Source organism: Loxodonta africana, chromosome 3 (assembly GCF_030014295.1).
Source record: "Loxodonta africana isolate mLoxAfr1 chromosome 3, mLoxAfr1.hap2, whole genome shotgun sequence".
NCBI classification, from domain to species: Eukaryota; Metazoa; Chordata; class Mammalia; order Proboscidea; family Elephantidae; genus Loxodonta; species Loxodonta africana.
This window is the reverse complement of record NC_087344.1, coordinates 149,221,211-149,230,006: the sequence shown is the minus strand read 5'-3', so window position 1 is coordinate 149,230,006 and position 8,796 is coordinate 149,221,211. Positions and strand designations below refer to the sequence as shown.

The 8,796-nt window shown below is 44.8% G+C and overlaps 1 non-coding gene across 1 annotated transcript; it reads right to left on the bottom strand.

Moving 5' to 3' along the window:
- Positions 1-5,489: 5,489 nt before the first annotated feature.
- TRNAE-UUC (transfer RNA glutamic acid (anticodon UUC)) lies at positions 5,490-5,561 on the bottom strand. The gene has a single exon. It is a non-coding gene; the product is annotated as a tRNA-Glu (tRNA).
- Between the last annotated feature and the right edge of the window lie 3,235 nt (positions 5,562-8,796).

The window sequence follows — 8,796 nt, the reverse complement described above, 5'->3', positions numbered from 1 at the left end:
TGAGTGCTGTTTCATAAAAGAGAAGAGACGTGTAGAGAGGGTCAGGCACAGGAAGTGTGAGGCTCCCTCACAGACCAATGAATGCCAAGAGATACCCAGGGACTCCCGAAAATGATGGTTATTCCTGCCTGAGTCACACCACTACCCCACACTACTGGACTCCTAGAAATTTCACTGAGGTGGAAAGGCGCCTGAATTTTTGTGGGATTTATTTCCCACCTTCTAGCACGCAATTGTTTTACCAATAAGTCCAGATCATGGACACTTCTTCCTTACTAGGTCCAATCAGCATAGGATCATCCGTGTAATGGACCAGTGTGAAGTCCTGTGGAATGGAAAGGCAATCAAGGTCTTTGAGGTCTAAATTAAGACATAGGGCTGGAGAGTTGATATACCCCTGAAATAGGACAGCGGAGGTGTATTCATGGCATTTCCAGCTGAAGAAAAGCTGCTTCTGGTGTTTCTTCAAAACTGAAAATGGGAAAACAGCACTGGTCAGACCAACAGCTGCATAGCAGGTACCAGGAGATATATTAATTTGCTCAAGCAATAAAACCACATCTGGAATGGCAGCTGCAATTAGAGTCACCACTTAGTTAAGTTATGATACTCCACTGTCATTCTACAAGGCCCATCTGTTTTTTGCACAGGCCCAATAGGTGAGTTGAACGCACCCCGGCATTCTTCAAGTCCTTGATGGTGGCAGTAGTCTCTGCAATTCCTCCAAGAATGTGGTATTCCTTTTCATTTACTATTTTCCTACATAAGGGCAGTTCTAATTGTTTCCACTTAGCTTTTCCTACCCTGATAGCCCTTATTCCACTTGTCAGGGATCCAGTGTGGGGGTTCTGCCAGTTGCTGAGTAAATCTATTCTGATTATGCATTTCAGAACTGGGGAAATCACTACAGGATGGGCTTGGGGACCCACTGGACCCACTGTGAGATGAATCTGAATTAAGGGTGCAATAAAAAGCTCACCTTCATATGCCCCTACTCTGACTGGTGGGCTACAGTGATGTTTTGGGTCTCCTGGAACTAGTGTCAGTTTAGAGCCAGTATCCAGTAATGCCTGAAAAGTCTGGTTATTTCCTTTTCCCCAATGAAAAATCACTCTCATAAAAGGCTGTAGACCACTTTGGGGAAGGCTGCGAGAAATTTAACAGCATAAATTTTTGGCAGTGTAGGGGGCCCTTCCTCAAGGAGACTTGGCTTCCCCTACATATAAGAGATTCTGGGTCTGTAAACTGGCTCTAGGCTGGAAGTTGATTGAGGGGCTGCAACTCTCTATTCCAGTGATTCGAGTGAGACTGCTGTTCACTTGACCTAGAATTCTTTTGCTGGTAGAACCCAAAACCCACTAAGGGGATCAAATAAATATTTAGTAGATTTCCTGTCTATTTCACTCTTAGGACACTATGACTCAGTAGCCAACGCCATAAGTCCGTACAAGTTAGACTATTCTGATTACAGCTTTGACTCCGCTGTCCGCTGTTGTAACCACTAACCACTCCCACTTTGTCTTTGTCCATTGAGTGCTGCCACTTGGCCTACGACCACAGGGCCCAATCAGCCCCACTGTAGTTAGGTGTTTTAATTCAGTCAGTGCAGTTCTCACTGCCAAACCTTACTCACATAAAAGGGCAATCACAGCAGTCTTCAAGGATGCTGTGACTCCCTTTGCAAATTTGTTTCTCACTGTTGTGGTAAATGGTGTGTCCTCTGGAACTCCATGTGTGGGCATGTGGGTCTAAACTCATAAATCCACTCTAACATGCCAATTTCCCTAAACCTTTGAATACCTTCTTCTACAGTGTACCAGGGCAGGTCTTATACTTCAACTTGATTTACTGTAGGCCACCACATAATCCATACTTCATCGACCCAACCAAATAAACTATTAGATCTTTTCCTAACCTCTTGAGCTGAAACACTGAATGAAGAATCTGTGCTTAGTGGGTCCGTATCAATAAGCTCAGACTGATCCATCTTTATGTTCCTTGCAGCATTATCCCATACCCTTAATAGGCATTTTCACACATACTCCCCAGGTTTCTGTTTGTACATATTAGAAAAGTCAAGCATTTCCTTTGGAGTGTGGTGTGCCTCCTCCTTGGTCACACTTTGTACTTTGCCTTTTGGGGTTCTCGGGGACTTAAGTATAGTTGTAGAAGTAGAAGCAATAACGGGTAGTGGGGGTGAGTCCTGGGAATATTCAGCAATGTCTTAAAAGGCATCTGCCTCAGGTGATGCCTCAGGCAAGTTACCAGGTGCAACCTCAGGTGATATCTCAAAGATTCTTCAGACACAGTTCGGTTAATCTCATCAGATGGGGGTGGAAGGTATAATGGTTTTACTGGAGGGCGGCAGCTTCACTAAAACCCTGGTGCCGTAGTGGGTAAGAGTTCAGCTGCTAACCAAAAAGTTGGTAGTTCAAATCCACCAGGTGCTCCTTGGAAGCCATATGCGGTAATTCAATTCTGTCCTATGGTGCCACTATGAGTCAGAATCAACTCCTATGAAATGACAATGGGCTTTTTTTTTTTTTTTGGTTTGGTGGCTCAGTAGGGAAAGATGGAGTGATTTCTTCAGATGGGAGTAAGAGCACGGATTCTGCTGGCAGCAATGATTCAACAGAATTTAGAGCCTCAGTGTCCCCAGCTCCCTGGTTATCTGCCCATATGTTCCCATTTCAAGTTTCGGAGTCCCATTTCTTCTCAATCAATGCCCACACTTTAACTTCAGACACCATTCAAAGTTGGGAATTCATTGGCATTGTAATTCAGCCACTCTTACAATAAGATTCTGTGTTAGATTTTTGGCAATATCAGCTCTGTTACTACAAGAAATAAGGCTTTCTTTCAGGAAGCAAGTTGCAACTTTGAGGTGTTTTATATGGTGCTTGAACTGTAACTCTGAAGCCCTGAGCTCCTCTCTCTTATCACTTTGTCTAATGAAAGGAGGACCAACCAACCAGCTTCCGTACTTCTCATTCTGACAAAATTGTGGAAAATTTTGAAACGTGTGATCACCCAGAACCTCGCTTCTCACCAACACATGATCTATTTCTGTTGATATTTGGTATATTAAAATTGCCTCCTTGTGCCATAGATTAGCAGCACCCTCTTTACTACCGGAGGTAGAGTCATCAGCATTTCTAAGACTAGTCAGACTTGAGAACCAAATTAGAAAACTCGTCCTTATGATTCTGTTCCTCTGGAACCACTCTCAGCACCAAATGTCTTAGGCCGGATACCCGAGAGAAGCAAAACCGGTGAAGCATGTGTGTGGGAGTGTGTGTGTGGGTGTATGCATACATAATTGTGTGTATGTATATAGCTATAAATGGGTATAAAGAGAGAACTTTATCTCAAGAAAATTGCTCACATGGTTGTATAGGATAGCAAGTCCCAAGTCTATGGGTCAGACATCAGGCTGGAGGCTTCTCTCATCTCACGTATGTGCAAGGGTTCATGAATCCAAGATTGGCAGATAAGGTGGCAGGCTGCTGGCTAAAGTCCCAAGAACTGGAGGTTAGATGATGACCAGCTAGATGCAGGATCCAGAGCAAGCAAGCAAGTTTTGGAAAAACATCTATACATATATTGGATGCAGGCCACACCTCTGAAGAAAATCCCCTTACCACTGATTGCCTTATCATATCAGATTACATCATGCAGGATGACTACATCACTATATAACTGCCAAATTACATCATTACATGACTGCCAAACTACTGAGAATCACGGTCCAGCCAAGTTGACACACAACCTTAACCACCACACATTACCAGCCTAGTGATTACCTTAATAATTTTCCCAACTGGTGACTAAAACAACCTATGCATAATTTTATCTACTCCTCTAAAAATGTTAAGTCCTGTTTAAATATACATTAATCTATTCTGCTTTTGCTTCCTAAGAAAGGTAAATCTCATGATAGTCAAAGTCAAATAGATGTTCACATTCTAAACTTGCCTCATTCTAGTTTCACTGATGATCAACCCTGATGACAATCCTTCTAAAATATTTTTTGATTATGAAAATGAACTAAGGATACATCTAAATACTTATACTATTATGGTGTAAATTCCAAATATTCTGCTATAAAATAATATTTACTAAGAGGTCATTCTACTCAGATAACTTTGGTGGGAATATGCCATTTAGGTAAAACTCTAAGAGAATTAATTTTTGACGGTATAAACAGGTTCTTCCTTGAGGGGATCTACCTCTCTTTCATTCAAAGAGCTCTGTGCTTGTGAATTTGTTGAGGGTCTGTGACTGTCTATTGCTGTGATTCACCAGACCTAGTATGTTTCTGCTTATACAAATCAAGTAAGACTTTAATAAGTTGCCCATCTACTGCATTTCTAGAGACACCAACCAAGGAGTTAATGCCAAAGAGCTTTGAGAGACAGACCATTCTGATTACTACTTCAGCTCTGTATTCAGTGTAGTAACTGAGGTCACCTTGTCTTTTAGGCTTAAATGTTGTGACTTGACCCTTCCAATCCCATCTTCCCATCATCCCCATTGATTTCAATGATCCCAGTTCCATGGTAGCAGTTCCTACTGTCCTTCATAAAATGGCCACCACAGAGTTCTTTGAGGATGTGAAAACAGTTCTGTAGGATCTATTTCTCACAGCCTTGTTGAAGGTAGTGTCTTCTGGACCTTTCCAAGGGATAAAAGTAGGGGCGAATGAGCATGGCTGTGGAGTGTACAATTAATTTTTCCTTAAAGGAATTAGAGTTTTTCCCTGGTTCCTGAGAGATAATCTCTAAACACCTGAGATTTTCCCAGTGATTGGAATCTTTGTAATTCCTGGAGGGGCTCCAGGTCACACCTGAGAGTTTATGCTGAAGGAGCAAGAGGGACCTCTTTGAGAGGATGAAGAGGAAAAGTCCCCAAGAGGCTGGCTTAGAGGGGTATTGCCAAAGGAAAGGAGTAACCAAAGGATCCTGAAATATCTGGAAGTTACTCTGAAATGGGGTAGAAAATACATACATATGGAGAGATGGACAAAGCTAATGTGGAAAATGTTCATTGGTAAATCCGTGAAGCATAAAGTCACTACTCTTTCAACTTTATGTTTGAAATTGTTTTGAAAAAGAAGGTGGACAGAGCTAATATGGAAAATGTTTATTGGTAAATGCGTGAAGAATATATAAAGCCACTGCTCTTTCATTTTTTTTTTTTATGTTTGAAATTGTTTTGAAAAAGAAGATTTGGAGCTCTTGTCCTAGGTACTAGTTCGTTCTCTGAAGATGAACATTTTGAAAGCCAAAGGTTAGGTTTCTAAAATGAGGACCACAGGAGCGGCGGCGGTTCCTGGTGGCCCAAAGCAGGATACAGCTGTTGGGGGCCCCAAGCTGCTGAAGAGCTGCTCATGGCCTCTCACCTCTCCAAGCCTGGGCGATGCTGGGACTCTTCTGCATCAAACAAGGGTAAAGAAGATTCTTGCGGAGAAGAGACGTAGCAAAACCGCTTTCCCTGACCGGGAATCGAACCCGGGCCGCGGCGGTGAAAGCGCCGAATCCTAGCCACTAGACCACCAGGGACCTGCGGGGAGACGGGTAATCTCCCGCCTCCAAACTGTACATCTCTTTGCACCAAACTCGGGGAAGTTTGGACGCCTACCTTCTCGGATGCTGCCCTCTCCTCCAGGGGTCGTCCCCCAAGGCTCCTTCTTCCTTGTCTTCTCCAAAACTCGACTCAGCCGGCCACACGCCGAGCGGTGTCAGGTTTCCGCAAGTTTAGGAGGGAGGTGGCCCTTCCGCGCTGCACCTCAGACCTGACCTAGAGATGCGCCTTTGCGCGGCCGCAGCGTGTGGAGACACAGTGGCCGGGTCAAGCGCCGGGGATGAGCCTGTAGGGAGGAGGCGCCCAGGGTGGGAAAGGGGCAGAGCACGTGTCCCGAGACCTCCAACATTTAAAAGGGCTCAGAGTGATACAGAAACGGAGACAGCCAGAATGAATAACTCTTTGAAACAGCGCCTCCGGACACTGACTTGAACTCCGGATTTTCCTCCTAAATTCCGCTGCCCCTGCCGTTTTCCCATCTTTGTTGATGGCAACTCCATCCTTCCTTATGTTCAGGCAAAAAAACTGCGAGTTCTCCTTGGCACCGGTCTCTTCCTCAGACCCCAGGATTTACGTGTTCTTGGTGGTACAGTGGTTAAGAGTCCGTAGTTCGAATCCACCAGCCGCTCCGTGGAAACCCTATGGGGCTGTTCTACTCTGCTTCCTATGAGTCGTAATAGACTCCACGGCAACGGATCTTTTGGGTTTTATCCGTCAAATGTGGACGCTGGTCTACCCAGTCCCTCCTTTCCCGAGCTCTGAATTTGGAATCGACTCGACGGCACTGGGGTACTGGGTTACTCTCCTGATAATAGGCGGGAGGTCAATTTAAGGCGTAACCCTTGGCTCGCTCAGACCTTGGGGTTCCAGACCCTTAATTTCAGGGCGTGTGGTTCGGCTGCCTTTGCACCTTTTCTTTGGCTCTGTTCCTCAGAATCCGCCTGTTCTTGGCCTGTCTTGGAGAGCTGCAGACGTGCCTGGGACCCCTAGGCTCCACTCTTCTCTCCGGGTTAAGAAACCAAATCCCTTGGGGTTCCTCCTGCAGAGAAACTTCAGAAGGCGCTTTTTTCTTCCACCTGTCTTGAGCTCTGGGCGGCCCAGGTGTGAGACACCCGGGGGCGCACGCGGTGAGTTTGTGGCTCTCCAGTAGCCCGCTCTTCTCTCCACCTCTGTAAGGGAAGGACAACCGCCCCCTTTGTCCTATTCAGGAGGGATCCCAAAGGGTCCTGACTCGGCAGAAGGGCGGGGAGGCGGGAGATTGATTGAGGGGAAAAAAAAAAAAAATTTTTTTTTTGTGATTAAGAAGGGAAGGGGAAATGCACGATATGAAATTTCCTGATCTAAAGCTACCTGGAAGTCAGCCTTCTCTGGAACACGGTCCTAGGTCGCTGGTGAGCGTTATGTAGTCCCGTTGTGTCCCCGTCTCCACATTGAGCCAAAAAACAAAGTCAAGCACATTCTTCACCCCAAACTTTTTGTTTTGTTTTGTTTTTATTTCTAAAGGAAATCCTATGGAGAATAACATTAAATCCTGTGAACTGCAGAAACTCTTTGCCTATTGGCGGTTGCCTTAAGGAGAAAGTGAAAAACCTGTGCAAACCTCCTGCCTTAACATTCGTGCCTCATGATCCACTGGGCAGAAAAATAAAAAAGGCAAACGAAGATATTTCTAGTATTGAAATAAAATTGCCCTTCAAAAAGAATCTTCAAGAGTGAGAAGGGAGAAATCAAGCGATCCTGAAATCTGCACGAGCTTCCCCTGGGTCCTGCAGTTTATACTGGGCTTCATGGTCTGGTGTCCACAAGAATCCAGTGCAGGCCTTCAAGGTTGGCTTGGCCTGTGTTGGTTGGTCGATATTTTCAAAGAGCCAAATGTCCTAAGACATGTTTCCACCTTTGCTAAGGTACGGCTAAAACATGAAGGCGTGATTAAAGTAGTGGACTTAAATCAAGTCACAAAGAACTAGAGACACGGCAAGCATCAGATGGGGGACAGTGGAGATGTGCTGAGGCAAAAGGGCTTGAGAGGAAAGAGCACAGGTCAGGCCCCAGGGAAAGTGCAGGGTAGGGCCTGGAGGGAGGGTTCTGGTGTTCCTGGGTGGACCGGACGTGTGGATCATTTTGAGTGTGTGCCTGTGTGATAAAACAGATAACGAAACACTTTCCATTTCAACCACTTTATGTGCACAATTCAGTGACAGTAATTACGTTCACCATGTTGTGGAACCATCACCACTATCCGTTTCCAAACTTTTTCCACATCCTTAACAGAAATTCAGTGCCCCTTAAGCAATCTTTCCTGCTTTTTGCCTCTCACCCACCCCTGGTAACCACTAATAAACTTTGTTCTCTACGCATTTGCTATTTTAGAGATTCCAAGTAAGTGGGTTCATATAATATTTGTCCTTTTGCATCTGGCTTCTTTCATTCAACATAATTTTCCTAGGTTCTTCCATGTCTTAACATGTATCACAACTTCCTGTTTATGGCTGAATAATATTCCATTGTATGTATTTACCACATTTTGTTTATCTATACATCTGTTGATGGACACTTGGGTTGTTTACACCTTTTGGCTATTGTGAATAATGCTGCAATGAGCTTTGGTGTACAAGTATCTATATTTCTGCTTTCAATTCTTTGGGGGTATATACCTAGTAGTGGAGGTGTTGGGTCATTTGGGAATACTATGGTTAACTTTTTGAGGAACCATCAAATGGATTTCCACAGGGGCTGTACCATTTTACAATCTCACCAGCAATGGATGAGGGTTCCAATTTTCCATATCCTCACCAATGCATGTTTTCCAGTTTTCTACCAAACGGTTGAGCCCTTGACTACTAACGGAAAGGTTTGTGGTTGGAACCCATGCAGAGGCACCTCAGAAGGCAAGTCTGGTGATCTGCTTCTGAAAGTCCCAAAACTCGAAGCCGTTGCCATTGAGTCAATTCTAACTCAAAAGCAGGCTGCCACATCTTTCTCCCACAGAGGTGCTGGTGGATTCGAACTGCTGACCTTTCAGTTAGCAGCCAAGGACTGTAACCACTGTGCCACCGAGTCACAGCCTTCAAACCCTATGGAGCAGTTCTGCACTGCACTCATAGGGCCACTGTGAGTCCTAATCAGCTCCATGGCAACTAACACCAAGTGGGGGGTTGAGTTGACAAGTAATGACATTGAACATCTTTTAATGGAAACACGGATCGTTTGTCA